We start from the raw sequence: 14495 nt of genomic DNA, 5'->3' as shown, positions 1-14495 counted from the left end.
ATGTCACTGGGAGTATTCACTTACACCTTAAGCCATGGATGGCTCGTCCTAAGACAAGAAAAATTTCGATTGAAACTCAGCTTTGAAAAATACGTCCTTCTTGCTGAATGTCTAAACCGGAAGTCTAAAATATACAATTTGTCAGAAGTGGGATTCGAACCCACGCCTGGAGAACCAGACTGCGACCTGAACGCAGCGCCTTAGACCACTCGGCCATCCTGACAAGACATCAAAATTGACACTAATTTGTCCCTTTATATCTCAGCACCCAAATAACAAGACATCAAAATTGACACTAATTTGTCCCTTTATATCTCAGCACCCAAATAAATGCTTCAATTCAAGCCTAGTTAGAGTCCTGGATCAGATCAAACTTTTATAGATAGAATTATAAGTAATTGCTTCGATAAAACACTTCTTGCATGTCAATTAAGAGAATATCCTCGTTCAGAAACGAGATTTAAAGAGGTTCTTTTCATTAAAAACAGAGTTTGCGCATCTAAGAATTGGCGGTATTGTGTCAAACATCTTTTTCAATGGTTAAACTGTTCCTGAGATGTCTATAACATGTATAGGTGCCAATAAAAATATACAATTTGTCAGAAGTGGGATTCGAACCCACGCCTGGAGAACCAGACTGCGACCTGAACGCAGCGCCTTAGACCACTCGGCCATCCTGACAAGACATCAAAATTGACACTAATTTGTCCCTTTATATCTCAGCACCCAAATAACAAGACATCAAAATTGACACTAATTTGTCCCTTTATATCTCAGCACCCAAATAAATGCTTCAATTCAAGCCTAGTTAGAGTCCTGGATCAGATCAAACTTTTATAGATAGAATTATAAGTAATTGCTTCGATAAAACACTTCTTGCATGTCAATTAAGAGAATATCCTCGTTCAGAAACGAGATTTAAAGAGGTTCTTTTCATTAAAAACAGAGTTTGCGCATCTAAGAATTGGCGGTATTGTGTCAAACATCTTTTTCAATGGTTAAACTGTTCCTGAGATGTCTATAACATGTATAGGTGCCAATAAAAATATACAATTTGTCAGAAGTGGGATTCGAACCCACGCCTGGAGAACCAGACTGCGACCTGAACGCAGCGCCTTAGACCACTCGGCCATCCTGACAAGACATCAAAATTGACACTAATTTGTCCCTTTATATCTCAGCACCCAAATAACAAGACATCAAAATTGACACTAATTTGTCCCTTTATATCTCAGCACCCAAATAAATGCTTCAATTCAAGCCTAGTTAGAGTCCTGGATCAGATCAAACTTTTATAGATAGAATTATAAGTAATTGCTTCGATAAAACACTTCTTGCATGTCAATTAAGAGAATATCCTCGTTCAGAAACGAGATTTAAAGAGGTTCTTTTCATTAAAAACAGAGTTTGCGCATCTAAGAATTGGCGGTATTGTGTCAAACATCTTTTTCAATGGTTAAACTGTTACTGAGATGTCTATAACATGTATAGGTGCCAATAAAAATATACAATTTGTCAGAAGTGGGATTCGAACCCACGCCTGGAGAACCAGACTGCGACCTGAACGCAGCGCCTTAGACCACTCGGCCATCCTGACAAGACATCAAAATTGACACTAATTTGTCCCTTTATATCTCAGCACCCAAATAACAAGACATCAAAATTGACACTAATTTGTCCCTTTATATCTCAGCACCCAAATAAATGCTTCAATTCAAGCCTAGTTAGAGTCCTGGATCAGATCAAACTTTTATAGATAGAATTATAAGTAATTGCTTCGATAAAACACTTCTTGCATGTCAATTAAGAGAATATCCTCGTTCAGAAACGAGATTTAAAGAGGTTCTTTTCATTAAAAACAGAGTTTGCGCATCTAAGAATTGGCGGTATTGTGTCAAACATCTTTTTCAATGGTTAAACTGTTCCTGAGATGTCTATAACATGTATAGGTGCCAATAAAAATATACAATTTGTCAGAAGTGGGATTCGAACCCACGCCTGGAGAACCAGACTGCGACCTGAACGCAGCGCCTTAGACCACTCGGCCATCCTGACAAGACATCAAAATTGACACTAATTTGTCCCTTTATATCTCAGCACCCAAATAACAAGACATCAAAATTGACACTAATTTGTCCCTTTATATCTCAGCACCCAAATAAATGCTTCAATTCAAGCCTAGTTAGAGTCCTGGATCAGATCAAACTTTTATAGATAGAATTATAAGTAATTGCTTCGATAAAACACTTCTTGCATGTCAATTAAGAGAATATCCTCGTTCAGAAACGAGATTTAAAGAGGTTCTTTTCATTAAAAACAGAGTTTGCGCATCTAAGAATTGGCGGTATTGTGTCAAACATCTTTTTCAATGGTTAAACTGTTACTGAGATGTCTATAACATGTATAGGTGCCAATAAAAATATACAATTTGTCAGAAGTGGGATTCGAACCCACGCCTGGAGAACCAGACTGCGACCTGAACGCAGCGCCTTAGACCACTCGGCCATCCTGACAAGACATCAAAATTGACACTAATTTGTCCCTTTATATCTCAGCACCCAAATAACAAGACATCAAAATTGACACTAATTTGTCCCTTTATATCTCAGCACCCAAATAAATGCTTCAATTCAAGCCTAGTTAGAGTCCTGGATCAGATCAAACTTTTATAGATAGAATTATAAGTAATTGCTTCGATAAAACACTTCTTGCATGTCAATTAAGAGAATATCCTCGTTCAGAAACGAGATTTAAAGAGGTTCTTTTCATTAAAAACAGAGTTTGCGCATCTAAGAATTGGCGGTATTGTGTCAAACATCTTTTTCAATGGTTAAACTGTTCCTGAGATGTCTATAACATGTATAGGTGCCAATAAAAATATACAATTTGTCAGAAGTGGGATTCGAACCCACGCCTGGAGAACCAGACTGCGACCTGAACGCAGCGCCTTAGACCACTCGGCCATCCTGACAAGACATCAAAATTGACACTAATTTGTCCCTTTATATCTCAGCACCCAAATAACAAGACATCAAAATTGACACTAATTTGTCCCTTTATATCTCAGCACCCAAATAAATGCTTCAATTCAAGCCTAGTTAGAGTCCTGGATCAGATCAAACTTTTATAGATAGAATTATAAGTAATTGCTTCGATAAAACACTTCTTGCATGTCAATTAAGAGAATATCCTCGTTCAGAAACGAGATTTAAAGAGGTTCTTTTCATTAAAAACAGAGTTTGCGCATCTAAGAATTGGCGGTATTGTGTCAAACATCTTTTTCAATGGTTAAACTGTTCCTGAGATGTCTATAACATGTATAGGTGCCAATAAAAATATACAATTTGTCAGAAGTGGGATTCGAACCCACGCCTGGAGAACCAGACTGCGACCTGAACGCAGCGCCTTAGACCACTCGGCCATCCTGACAAGACATCAAAATTGACACTAATTTGTCCCTTTATATCTCAGCACCCAAATAACAAGACATCAAAATTGACACTAATTTGTCCCTTTATATCTCAGCACCCAAATAAATGCTTCAATTCAAGCCTAGTTAGAGTCCTGGATCAGATCAAACTTTTATAGATAGAATTATAAGTAATTGCTTCGATAAAACACTTCTTGCATGTCAATTAAGAGAATATCCTCGTTCAGAAACGAGATTTAAAGAGGTTCTTTTCATTAAAAACAGAGTTTGCGCATCTAAGAATTGGCGGTATTGTGTCAAACATCTTTTTCAATGGTTAAACTGTTCCTGAGATGTCTATAACATGTATAGGTGCCAATAAAAATATACAATTTGTCAGAAGTGGGATTCGAACCCACGCCTGGAGAACCAGACTGCGACCTGAACGCAGCGCCTTAGACCACTCGGCCATCCTGACAAGACATCAAAATTGACACTAATTTGTCCCTTTATATCTCAGCACCCAAATAACAAGACATCAAAATTGACACTAATTTGTCCCTTTATATCTCAGCACCCAAATAAATGCTTCAATTCAAGCCTAGTTAGAGTCCTGGATCAGATCAAACTTTTATAGATAGAATTATAAGTAATTGCTTCGATAAAACACTTCTTGCATGTCAATTAAGAGAATATCCTCGTTCAGAAACGAGATTTAAAGAGGTTCTTTTCATTAAAAACAGAGTTTGCGCATCTAAGAATTGGCGGTATTGTGTCAAACATCTTTTTCAATGGTTAAACTGTTCCTGAGATGTCTATAACATGTATAGGTGCCAATAAAAATATACAATTTGTCAGAAGTGGGATTCGAACCCACGCCTGGAGAACCAGACTGCGACCTGAACGCAGCGCCTTAGACCACTCGGCCATCCTGACAAGACATCAAAATTGACACTAATTTGTCCCTTTATATCTCAGCACCCAAATAACAAGACATCAAAATTGACACTAATTTGTCCCTTTATATCTCAGCACCCAAATAAATGCTTCAATTCAAGCCTAGTTAGAGTCCTGGATCAGATCAAACTTTTATAGATAGAATTATAAGTAATTGCTTCGATAAAACACTTCTTGCATGTCAATTAAGAGAATATCCTCGTTCAGAAACGAGATTTAAAGAGGTTCTTTTCATTAAAAACAGAGTTTGCGCATCTAAGAATTGGCGGTATTGTGTCAAACATCTTTTTCAATGGTTAAACTGTTCCTGAGATGTCTATAACATGTATAGGTGCCAATAAAAATATACAATTTGTCAGAAGTGGGATTCGAACCCACGCCTGGAGAACCAGACTGCGACCTGAACGCAGCGCCTTAGACCACTCGGCCATCCTGACAAGACATCAAAATTGACACTAATTTGTCCCTTTATATCTCAGCACCCAAATAACAAGACATCAAAATTGACACTAATTTGTCCCTTTATATCTCAGCACCCAAATAAATGCTTCAATTCAAGCCTAGTTAGAGTCCTGGATCAGATCAAACTTTTATAGATAGAATTATAAGTAATTGCTTCGATAAAACACTTCTTGCATGTCAATTAAGAGAATATCCTCGTTCAGAAACGAGATTTAAAGAGGTTCTTTTCATTAAAAACAGAGTTTGCGCATCTAAGAATTGGCGGTATTGTGTCAAACATCTTTTTCAATGGTTAAACTGTTCCTGAGATGTCTATAACATGTATAGGTGCCAATAAAAATATACAATTTGTCAGAAGTGGGATTCGAACCCACGCCTGGAGAACCAGACTGCGACCTGAACGCAGCGCCTTAGACCACTCGGCCATCCTGACAAGACATCAAAATTGACACTAATTTGTCCCTTTATATCTCAGCACCCAAATAACAAGACATCAAAATTGACACTAATTTGTCCCTTTATATCTCAGCACCCAAATAAATGCTTCAATTCAAGCCTAGTTAGAGTCCTGGATCAGATCAAACTTTTATAGATAGAATTATAAGTAATTGCTTCGATAAAACACTTCTTGCATGTCAATTAAGAGAATATCCTCGTTCAGAAACGAGATTTAAAGAGGTTCTTTTCATTAAAAACAGAGTTTGCGCATCTAAGAATTGGCGGTATTGTGTCAAACATCTTTTTCAATGGTTAAACTGTTCCTGAGATGTCTATAACATGTATAGGTGCCAATAAAAATATACAATTTGTCAGAAGTGGGATTCGAACCCACGCCTGGAGAACCAGACTGCGACCTGAACGCAGCGCCTTAGACCACTCGGCCATCCTGACAAGACATCAAAATTGACACTAATTTGTCCCTTTATATCTCAGCACCCAAATAACAAGACATCAAAATTGACACTAATTTGTCCCTTTATATCTCAGCACCCAAATAAATGCTTCAATTCAAGCCTAGTTAGAGTCCTGGATCAGATCAAACTTTTATAGATAGAATTATAAGTAATTGCTTCGATAAAACACTTCTTGCATGTCAATTAAGAGAATATCCTCGTTCAGAAACGAGATTTAAAGAGGTTCTTTTCATTAAAAACAGAGTTTGCGCATCTAAGAATTGGCGGTATTGTGTCAAACATCTTTTTCAATGGTTAAACTGTTCCTGAGATGTCTATAACATGTATAGGTGCCAATAAAAATATACAATTTGTCAGAAGTGGGATTCGAACCCACGCCTGGAGAACCAGACTGCGACCTGAACGCAGCGCCTTAGACCACTCGGCCATCCTGACAAGACATCAAAATTGACACTAATTTGTCCCTTTATATCTCAGCACCCAAATAACAAGACATCAAAATTGACACTAATTTGTCCCTTTATATCTCAGCACCCAAATAAATGCTTCAATTCAAGCCTAGTTAGAGTCCTGGATCAGATCAAACTTTTATAGATAGAATTATAAGTAATTGCTTCGATAAAACACTTCTTGCATGTCAATTAAGAGAATATCCTCGTTCAGAAACGAGATTTAAAGAGGTTCTTTTCATTAAAAACAGAGTTTGCGCATCTAAGAATTGGCGGTATTGTGTCAAACATCTTTTTCAATGGTTAAACTGTTCCTGAGATGTCTATAACATGTATAGGTGCCAATAAAAATATACAATTTGTCAGAAGTGGGATTCGAACCCACGCCTGGAGAACCAGACTGCGACCTGAACGCAGCGCCTTAGACCACTCGGCCATCCTGACAAGACATCAAAATTGACACTAATTTGTCCCTTTATATCTCAGCACCCAAATAACAAGACATCAAAATTGACACTAATTTGTCCCTTTATATCTCAGCACCCAAATAAATGCTTCAATTCAAGCCTAGTTAGAGTCCTGGATCAGATCAAACTTTTATAGATAGAATTATAAGTAATTGCTTCGATAAAACACTTCTTGCATGTCAATTAAGAGAATATCCTCGTTCAGAAACGAGATTTAAAGAGGTTCTTTTCATTAAAAACAGAGTTTGCGCATCTAAGAATTGGCGGTATTGTGTCAAACATCTTTTTCAATGGTTAAACTGTTCCTGAGATGTCTATAACATGTATAGGTGCCAATAAAAATATACAATTTGTCAGAAGTGGGATTCGAACCCACGCCTGGAGAACCAGACTGCGACCTGAACGCAGCGCCTTAGACCACTCGGCCATCCTGACAAGACATCAAAATTGACACTAATTTGTCCCTTTATATCTCAGCACCCAAATAACAAGACATCAAAATTGACACTAATTTGTCCCTTTATATCTCAGCACCCAAATAAATGCTTCAATTCAAGCCTAGTTAGAGTCCTGGATCAGATCAAACTTTTATAGATAGAATTATAAGTAATTGCTTCGATAAAACACTTCTTGCATGTCAATTAAGAGAATATCCTCGTTCAGAAACGAGATTTAAAGAGGTTCTTTTCATTAAAAACAGAGTTTGCGCATCTAAGAATTGGCGGTATTGTGTCAAACATCTTTTTCAATGGTTAAACTGTTCCTGAGATGTCTATAACATGTATAGGTGCCAATAAAAATATACAATTTGTCAGAAGTGGGATTCGAACCCACGCCTGGAGAACCAGACTGCGACCTGAACGCAGCGCCTTAGACCACTCGGCCATCCTGACAAGACATCAAAATTGACACTAATTTGTCCCTTTATATCTCAGCACCCAAATAACAAGACATCAAAATTGACACTAATTTGTCCCTTTATATCTCAGCACCCAAATAAATGCTTCAATTCAAGCCTAGTTAGAGTCCTGGATCAGATCAAACTTTTATAGATAGAATTATAAGTAATTGCTTCGATAAAACACTTCTTGCATGTCAATTAAGAGAATATCCTCGTTCAGAAACGAGATTTAAAGAGGTTCTTTTCATTAAAAACAGAGTTTGCGCATCTAAGAATTGGCGGTATTGTGTCAAACATCTTTTTCAATGGTTAAACTGTTCCTGAGATGTCTATAACATGTATAGGTGCCAATAAAAATATACAATTTGTCAGAAGTGGGATTCGAACCCACGCCTGGAGAACCAGACTGCGACCTGAACGCAGCGCCTTAGACCACTCGGCCATCCTGACAAGACATCAAAATTGACACTAATTTGTCCCTTTATATCTCAGCACCCAAATAACAAGACATCAAAATTGACACTAATTTGTCCCTTTATATCTCAGCACCCAAATAAATGCTTCAATTCAAGCCTAGTTAGAGTCCTGGATCAGATCAAACTTTTATAGATAGAATTATAAGTAATTGCTTCGATAAAACACTTCTTGCATGTCAATTAAGAGAATATCCTCGTTCAGAAACGAGATTTAAAGAGGTTCTTTTCATTAAAAACAGAGTTTGCGCATCTAAGAATTGGCGGTATTGTGTCAAACATCTTTTTCAATGGTTAAACTGTTCCTGAGATGTCTATAACATGTATAGGTGCCAATAAAAATATACAATTTGTCAGAAGTGGGATTCGAACCCACGCCTGGAGAACCAGACTGCGACCTGAACGCAGCGCCTTAGACCACTCGGCCATCCTGACAAGACATCAAAATTGACACTAATTTGTCCCTTTATATCTCAGCACCCAAATAACAAGACATCAAAATTGACACTAATTTGTCCCTTTATATCTCAGCACCCAAATAAATGCTTCAATTCAAGCCTAGTTAGAGTCCTGGATCAGATCAAACTTTTATAGATAGAATTATAAGTAATTGCTTCGATAAAACACTTCTTGCATGTCAATTAAGAGAATATCCTCGTTCAGAAACGAGATTTAAAGAGGTTCTTTTCATTAAAAACAGAGTTTGCGCATCTAAGAATTGGCGGTATTGTGTCAAACATCTTTTTCAATGGTTAAACTGTTCCTGAGATGTCTATAACATGTATAGGTGCCAATAAAAATATACAATTTGTCAGAAGTGGGATTCGAACCCACGCCTGGAGAACCAGACTGCGACCTGAACGCAGCGCCTTAGACCACTCGGCCATCCTGACAAGACATCAAAATTGACACTAATTTGTCCCTTTATATCTCAGCACCCAAATAACAAGACATCAAAATTGACACTAATTTGTCCCTTTATATCTCAGCACCCAAATAAATGCTTCAATTCAAGCCTAGTTAGAGTCCTGGATCAGATCAAACTTTTATAGATAGAATTATAAGTAATTGCTTCGATAAAACACTTCTTGCATGTCAATTAAGAGAATATCCTCGTTCAGAAACGAGATTTAAAGAGGTTCTTTTCATTAAAAACAGAGTTTGCGCATCTAAGAATTGGCGGTATTGTGTCAAACATCTTTTTCAATGGTTAAACTGTTCCTGAGATGTCTATAACATGTATAGGTGCCAATAAAAATATACAATTTGTCAGAAGTGGGATTCGAACCCACGCCTGGAGAACCAGACTGCGACCTGAACGCAGCGCCTTAGACCACTCGGCCATCCTGACAAGACATCAAAATTGACACTAATTTGTCCCTTTATATCTCAGCACCCAAATAACAAGACATCAAAATTGACACTAATTTGTCCCTTTATATCTCAGCACCCAAATAAATGCTTCAATTCAAGCCTAGTTAGAGTCCTGGATCAGATCAAACTTTTATAGATAGAATTATAAGTAATTGCTTCGATAAAACACTTCTTGCATGTCAATTAAGAGAATATCCTCGTTCAGAAACGAGATTTAAAGAGGTTCTTTTCATTAAAAACAGAGTTTGCGCATCTAAGAATTGGCGGTATTGTGTCAAACATCTTTTTCAATGGTTAAACTGTTCCTGAGATGTCTATAACATGTATAGGTGCCAATAAAAATATACAATTTGTCAGAAGTGGGATTCGAACCCACGCCTGGAGAACCAGACTGCGACCTGAACGCAGCGCCTTAGACCACTCGGCCATCCTGACAAGACATCAAAATTGACACTAATTTGTCCCTTTATATCTCAGCACCCAAATAACAAGACATCAAAATTGACACTAATTTGTCCCTTTATATCTCAGCACCCAAATAAATGCTTCAATTCAAGCCTAGTTAGAGTCCTGGATCAGATCAAACTTTTATAGATAGAATTATAAGTAATTGCTTCGATAAAACACTTCTTGCATGTCAATTAAGAGAATATCCTCGTTCAGAAACGAGATTTAAAGAGGTTCTTTTCATTAAAAACAGAGTTTGCGCATCTAAGAATTGGCGGTATTGTGTCAAACATCTTTTTCAATGGTTAAACTGTTCCTGAGATGTCTATAACATGTATAGGTGCCAATAAAAATATACAATTTGTCAGAAGTGGGATTCGAACCCACGCCTGGAGAACCAGACTGCGACCTGAACGCAGCGCCTTAGACCACTCGGCCATCCTGACAAGACATCAAAATTGACACTAATTTGTCCCTTTATATCTCAGCACCCAAATAACAAGACATCAAAATTGACACTAATTTGTCCCTTTATATCTCAGCACCCAAATAAATGCTTCAATTCAAGCCTAGTTAGAGTCCTGGATCAGATCAAACTTTTATAGATAGAATTATAAGTAATTGCTTCGATAAAACACTTCTTGCATGTCAATTAAGAGAATATCCTCGTTCAGAAACGAGATTTAAAGAGGTTCTTTTCATTAAAAACAGAGTTTGCGCATCTAAGAATTGGCGGTATTGTGTCAAACATCTTTTTCAATGGTTAAACTGTTCCTGAGATGTCTATAACATGTATAGGTGCCAATAAAAATATACAATTTGTCAGAAGTGGGATTCGAACCCACGCCTGGAGAACCAGACTGCGACCTGAACGCAGCGCCTTAGACCACTCGGCCATCCTGACAAGACATCAAAATTGACACTAATTTGTCCCTTTATATCTCAGCACCCAAATAACAAGACATCAAAATTGACACTAATTTGTCCCTTTATATCTCAGCACCCAAATAAATGCTTCAATTCAAGCCTAGTTAGAGTCCTGGATCAGATCAAACTTTTATAGATAGAATTATAAGTAATTGCTTCGATAAAACACTTCTTGCATGTCAATTAAGAGAATATCCTCGTTCAGAAACGAGATTTAAAGAGGTTCTTTTCATTAAAAACAGAGTTTGCGCATCTAAGAATTGGCGGTATTGTGTCAAACATCTTTTTCAATGGTTAAACTGTTCCTGAGATGTCTATAACATGTATAGGTGCCAATAAAAATATACAATTTGTCAGAAGTGGGATTCGAACCCACGCCTGGAGAACCAGACTGCGACCTGAACGCAGCGCCTTAGACCACTCGGCCATCCTGACAAGACATCAAAATTGACACTAATTTGTCCCTTTATATCTCAGCACCCAAATAACAAGACATCAAAATTGACACTAATTTGTCCCTTTATATCTCAGCACCCAAATAAATGCTTCAATTCAAGCCTAGTTAGAGTCCTGGATCAGATCAAACTTTTATAGATAGAATTATAAGTAATTGCTTCGATAAAACACTTCTTGCATGTCAATTAAGAGAATATCCTCGTTCAGAAACGAGATTTAAAGAGGTTCTTTTCATTAAAAACAGAGTTTGCGCATCTAAGAATTGGCGGTATTGTGTCAAACATCTTTTTCAATGGTTAAACTGTTCCTGAGATGTCTATAACATGTATAGGTGCCAATAAAAATATACAATTTGTCAGAAGTGGGATTCGAACCCACGCCTGGAGAACCAGACTGCGACCTGAACGCAGCGCCTTAGACCACTCGGCCATCCTGACAAGACATCAAAATTGACACTAATTTGTCCCTTTATATCTCAGCACCCAAATAACAAGACATCAAAATTGACACTAATTTGTCCCTTTATATCTCAGCACCCAAATAAATGCTTCAATTCAAGCCTAGTTAGAGTCCTGGATCAGATCAAACTTTTATAGATAGAATTATAAGTAATTGCTTCGATAAAACACTTCTTGCATGTCAATTAAGAGAATATCCTCGTTCAGAAACGAGATTTAAAGAGGTTCTTTTCATTAAAAACAGAGTTTGCGCATCTAAGAATTGGCGGTATTGTGTCAAACATCTTTTTCAATGGTTAAACTGTTCCTGAGATGTCTATAACATGTATAGGTGCCAATAAAAATATACAATTTGTCAGAAGTGGGATTCGAACCCACGCCTGGAGAACCAGACTGCGACCTGAACGCAGCGCCTTAGACCACTCGGCCATCCTGACAAGACATCAAAATTGACACTAATTTGTCCCTTTATATCTCAGCACCCAAATAACAAGACATCAAAATTGACACTAATTTGTCCCTTTATATCTCAGCACCCAAATAAATGCTTCAATTCAAGCCTAGTTAGAGTCCTGGATCAGATCAAACTTTTATAGATAGAATTATAAGTAATTGCTTCGATAAAACACTTCTTGCATGTCAATTAAGAGAATATCCTCGTTCAGAAACGAGATTTAAAGAGGTTCTTTTCATTAAAAACAGAGTTTGCGCATCTAAGAATTGGCGGTATTGTGTCAAACATCTTTTTCAATGGTTAAACTGTTCCTGAGATGTCTATAACATGTATAGGTGCCAATAAAAATATACAATTTGTCAGAAGTGGGATTCGAACCCACGCCTGGAGAACCAGACTGCGACCTGAACGCAGCGCCTTAGACCACTCGGCCATCCTGACAAGACATCAAAATTGACACTAATTTGTCCCTTTATATCTCAGCACCCAAATAACAAGACATCAAAATTGACACTAATTTGTCCCTTTATATCTCAGCACCCAAATAAATGCTTCAATTCAAGCCTAGTTAGAGTCCTGGATCAGATCAAACTTTTATAGATAGAATTATAAGTAATTGCTTCGATAAAACACTTCTTGCATGTCAATTAAGAGAATATCCTCGTTCAGAAACGAGATTTAAAGAGGTTCTTTTCATTAAAAACAGAGTTTGCGCATCTAAGAATTGGCGGTATTGTGTCAAACATCTTTTTCAATGGTTAAACTGTTCCTGAGATGTCTATAACATGTATAGGTGCCAATAAAAATATACAATTTGTCAGAAGTGGGATTCGAACCCACGCCTGGAGAACCAGACTGCGACCTGAACGCAGCGCCTTAGACCACTCGGCCATCCTGACAAGACATCAAAATTGACACTAATTTGTCCCTTTATATCTCAGCACCCAAATAACAAGACATCAAAATTGACACTAATTTGTCCCTTTATATCTCAGCACCCAAATAAATGCTTCAATTCAAGCCTAGTTAGAGTCCTGGATCAGATCAAACTTTTATAGATAGAATTATAAGTAATTGCTTCGATAAAACACTTCTTGCATGTCAATTAAGAGAATATCCTCGTTCAGAAACGAGATTTAAAGAGGTTCTTTTCATTAAAAACAGAGTTTGCGCATCTAAGAATTGGCGGTATTGTGTCAAACATCTTTTTCAATGGTTAAACTGTTCCTGAGATGTCTATAACATGTATAGGTGCCAATAAAAATATACAATTTGTCAGAAGTGGGATTCGAACCCACGCCTGGAGAACCAGACTGCGACCTGAACGCAGCGCCTTAGACCACTCGGCCATCCTGACAAGACATCAAAATTGACACTAATTTGTCCCTTTATATCTCAGCACCCAAATAACAAGACATCAAAATTGACACTAATTTGTCCCTTTATATCTCAGCACCCAAATAAATGCTTCAATTCAAGCCTAGTTAGAGTCCTGGATCAGATCAAACTTTTATAGATAGAATTATAAGTAATTGCTTCGATAAAACACTTCTTGCATGTCAATTAAGAGAATATCCTCGTTCAGAAACGAGATTTAAAGAGGTTCTTTTCATTAAAAACAGAGTTTGCGCATCTAAGAATTGGCGGTATTGTGTCAAACATCTTTTTCAATGGTTAAACTGTTCCTGAGATGTCTATAACATGTATAGGTGCCAATAAAAATATACAATTTGTCAGAAGTGGGATTCGAACCCACGCCTGGAGAACCAGACTGCGACCTGAACGCAGCGCCTTAGACCACTCGGCCATCCTGACAAGACATCAAAATTGACACTAATTTGTCCCTTTATATCTCAGCACCCAAATAACAAGACATCAAAATTGACACTAATTTGTCCCTTTATATCTCAGCACCCAAATAAATGCTTCAATTCAAGCCTAGTTAGAGTCCTGGATCAGATCAAACTTTTATAGATAGAATTATAAGTAATTGCTTCGATAAAACACTTCTTGCATGTCAATTAAGAGAATATCCTCGTTCAGAAACGAGATTTAAAGAGGTTCTTTTCATTAAAAACAGAGTTTGCGCATCTAAGAATTGGCGGTATTGTGTCAAACATCTTTTTCAATGGTTAAACTGTTCCTGAGATGTCTATAACATGTATAGGTGCCAATAAAAATATACAATTTGTCAGAAGTGGGATTCGAACCCACGCCTGGAGAACCAGACTGCGACCTGAACGCAGCGCCTTAGACCACTCGGCCATCCTGACAAGACATCAAAATTGACACTAATTTGTCCCTTTATATCTCAGCACCCAAATAACAAGACATCAAAATTGACACT

General features: G+C 37.4%; 32 non-coding genes across 32 annotated transcripts; all 32 read right to left on the bottom strand.

Annotated features, from left to right (window-relative positions):
• Positions 1 to 139: 139 nt before the first annotated feature.
• On the bottom strand, positions 140 to 223 carry Trnal-cag (transfer RNA leucine (anticodon CAG)). The gene has a single exon. It is a non-coding gene; the product is annotated as a tRNA-Leu (tRNA).
• A 374-nt stretch (positions 224 to 597) lies between these two features.
• Trnal-cag (transfer RNA leucine (anticodon CAG)) lies at positions 598 to 681 on the bottom strand. The gene has a single exon. It is a non-coding gene; the product is annotated as a tRNA-Leu (tRNA).
• A 374-nt stretch (positions 682 to 1055) lies between these two features.
• On the bottom strand, positions 1056 to 1139 carry Trnal-cag (transfer RNA leucine (anticodon CAG)). Its single transcript has one exon. It is a non-coding gene; the product is annotated as a tRNA-Leu (tRNA).
• Positions 1140 to 1513: 374 nt separating this feature from the next.
• Trnal-cag (transfer RNA leucine (anticodon CAG)) lies at positions 1514 to 1597 on the bottom strand. Its single transcript has one exon. It is a non-coding gene; the product is annotated as a tRNA-Leu (tRNA).
• Positions 1598 to 1971: 374 nt separating this feature from the next.
• Trnal-cag (transfer RNA leucine (anticodon CAG)) lies at positions 1972 to 2055 on the bottom strand. Its single transcript has one exon. It is a non-coding gene; the product is annotated as a tRNA-Leu (tRNA).
• Positions 2056 to 2429: 374 nt separating this feature from the next.
• Positions 2430 to 2513, bottom strand: Trnal-cag (transfer RNA leucine (anticodon CAG)). The gene has a single exon. It is a non-coding gene; the product is annotated as a tRNA-Leu (tRNA).
• Positions 2514 to 2887: 374 nt separating this feature from the next.
• On the bottom strand, positions 2888 to 2971 carry Trnal-cag (transfer RNA leucine (anticodon CAG)). The gene has a single exon. It is a non-coding gene; the product is annotated as a tRNA-Leu (tRNA).
• Positions 2972 to 3345: 374 nt separating this feature from the next.
• On the bottom strand, positions 3346 to 3429 carry Trnal-cag (transfer RNA leucine (anticodon CAG)). The gene has a single exon. It is a non-coding gene; the product is annotated as a tRNA-Leu (tRNA).
• Positions 3430 to 3803: 374 nt separating this feature from the next.
• On the bottom strand, positions 3804 to 3887 carry Trnal-cag (transfer RNA leucine (anticodon CAG)). The gene has a single exon. It is a non-coding gene; the product is annotated as a tRNA-Leu (tRNA).
• A 374-nt stretch (positions 3888 to 4261) lies between these two features.
• Positions 4262 to 4345, bottom strand: Trnal-cag (transfer RNA leucine (anticodon CAG)). Its single transcript has one exon. It is a non-coding gene; the product is annotated as a tRNA-Leu (tRNA).
• Positions 4346 to 4719: 374 nt separating this feature from the next.
• On the bottom strand, positions 4720 to 4803 carry Trnal-cag (transfer RNA leucine (anticodon CAG)). The gene has a single exon. It is a non-coding gene; the product is annotated as a tRNA-Leu (tRNA).
• A 374-nt stretch (positions 4804 to 5177) lies between these two features.
• Positions 5178 to 5261, bottom strand: Trnal-cag (transfer RNA leucine (anticodon CAG)). Its single transcript has one exon. It is a non-coding gene; the product is annotated as a tRNA-Leu (tRNA).
• Positions 5262 to 5635: 374 nt separating this feature from the next.
• Trnal-cag (transfer RNA leucine (anticodon CAG)) lies at positions 5636 to 5719 on the bottom strand. The gene has a single exon. It is a non-coding gene; the product is annotated as a tRNA-Leu (tRNA).
• Positions 5720 to 6093: 374 nt separating this feature from the next.
• On the bottom strand, positions 6094 to 6177 carry Trnal-cag (transfer RNA leucine (anticodon CAG)). The gene has a single exon. It is a non-coding gene; the product is annotated as a tRNA-Leu (tRNA).
• Positions 6178 to 6551: 374 nt separating this feature from the next.
• Positions 6552 to 6635, bottom strand: Trnal-cag (transfer RNA leucine (anticodon CAG)). Its single transcript has one exon. It is a non-coding gene; the product is annotated as a tRNA-Leu (tRNA).
• A 374-nt stretch (positions 6636 to 7009) lies between these two features.
• Positions 7010 to 7093, bottom strand: Trnal-cag (transfer RNA leucine (anticodon CAG)). The gene has a single exon. It is a non-coding gene; the product is annotated as a tRNA-Leu (tRNA).
• A 374-nt stretch (positions 7094 to 7467) lies between these two features.
• Trnal-cag (transfer RNA leucine (anticodon CAG)) lies at positions 7468 to 7551 on the bottom strand. Its single transcript has one exon. It is a non-coding gene; the product is annotated as a tRNA-Leu (tRNA).
• Positions 7552 to 7925: 374 nt separating this feature from the next.
• On the bottom strand, positions 7926 to 8009 carry Trnal-cag (transfer RNA leucine (anticodon CAG)). The gene has a single exon. It is a non-coding gene; the product is annotated as a tRNA-Leu (tRNA).
• Positions 8010 to 8383: 374 nt separating this feature from the next.
• Trnal-cag (transfer RNA leucine (anticodon CAG)) lies at positions 8384 to 8467 on the bottom strand. The gene has a single exon. It is a non-coding gene; the product is annotated as a tRNA-Leu (tRNA).
• A 374-nt stretch (positions 8468 to 8841) lies between these two features.
• On the bottom strand, positions 8842 to 8925 carry Trnal-cag (transfer RNA leucine (anticodon CAG)). Its single transcript has one exon. It is a non-coding gene; the product is annotated as a tRNA-Leu (tRNA).
• Positions 8926 to 9299: 374 nt separating this feature from the next.
• Trnal-cag (transfer RNA leucine (anticodon CAG)) lies at positions 9300 to 9383 on the bottom strand. Its single transcript has one exon. It is a non-coding gene; the product is annotated as a tRNA-Leu (tRNA).
• Positions 9384 to 9757: 374 nt separating this feature from the next.
• Positions 9758 to 9841, bottom strand: Trnal-cag (transfer RNA leucine (anticodon CAG)). Its single transcript has one exon. It is a non-coding gene; the product is annotated as a tRNA-Leu (tRNA).
• A 374-nt stretch (positions 9842 to 10215) lies between these two features.
• Positions 10216 to 10299, bottom strand: Trnal-cag (transfer RNA leucine (anticodon CAG)). Its single transcript has one exon. It is a non-coding gene; the product is annotated as a tRNA-Leu (tRNA).
• Positions 10300 to 10673: 374 nt separating this feature from the next.
• Positions 10674 to 10757, bottom strand: Trnal-cag (transfer RNA leucine (anticodon CAG)). The gene has a single exon. It is a non-coding gene; the product is annotated as a tRNA-Leu (tRNA).
• A 374-nt stretch (positions 10758 to 11131) lies between these two features.
• Trnal-cag (transfer RNA leucine (anticodon CAG)) lies at positions 11132 to 11215 on the bottom strand. The gene has a single exon. It is a non-coding gene; the product is annotated as a tRNA-Leu (tRNA).
• A 374-nt stretch (positions 11216 to 11589) lies between these two features.
• Positions 11590 to 11673, bottom strand: Trnal-cag (transfer RNA leucine (anticodon CAG)). Its single transcript has one exon. It is a non-coding gene; the product is annotated as a tRNA-Leu (tRNA).
• Positions 11674 to 12047: 374 nt separating this feature from the next.
• On the bottom strand, positions 12048 to 12131 carry Trnal-cag (transfer RNA leucine (anticodon CAG)). The gene has a single exon. It is a non-coding gene; the product is annotated as a tRNA-Leu (tRNA).
• Positions 12132 to 12505: 374 nt separating this feature from the next.
• Positions 12506 to 12589, bottom strand: Trnal-cag (transfer RNA leucine (anticodon CAG)). Its single transcript has one exon. It is a non-coding gene; the product is annotated as a tRNA-Leu (tRNA).
• A 374-nt stretch (positions 12590 to 12963) lies between these two features.
• Trnal-cag (transfer RNA leucine (anticodon CAG)) lies at positions 12964 to 13047 on the bottom strand. The gene has a single exon. It is a non-coding gene; the product is annotated as a tRNA-Leu (tRNA).
• A 374-nt stretch (positions 13048 to 13421) lies between these two features.
• Positions 13422 to 13505, bottom strand: Trnal-cag (transfer RNA leucine (anticodon CAG)). The gene has a single exon. It is a non-coding gene; the product is annotated as a tRNA-Leu (tRNA).
• Positions 13506 to 13879: 374 nt separating this feature from the next.
• Trnal-cag (transfer RNA leucine (anticodon CAG)) lies at positions 13880 to 13963 on the bottom strand. The gene has a single exon. It is a non-coding gene; the product is annotated as a tRNA-Leu (tRNA).
• A 374-nt stretch (positions 13964 to 14337) lies between these two features.
• Positions 14338 to 14421, bottom strand: Trnal-cag (transfer RNA leucine (anticodon CAG)). The gene has a single exon. It is a non-coding gene; the product is annotated as a tRNA-Leu (tRNA).
• Positions 14422 to 14495: the final 74 nt, after the last annotated feature.

Source organism: Mytilus californianus, unplaced genomic scaffold (genome assembly GCF_021869535.1).
Source record: "Mytilus californianus isolate M0D057914Y unplaced genomic scaffold, xbMytCali1.0.p SCAF_121, whole genome shotgun sequence".
Lineage (NCBI taxonomy): Eukaryota > Metazoa > Mollusca > Bivalvia > Mytilida > Mytilidae > Mytilus > Mytilus californianus.
The sequence above is the reverse complement of the archived record's forward strand: the minus strand, read 5'-3'. Positions and strand labels throughout refer to the sequence as shown.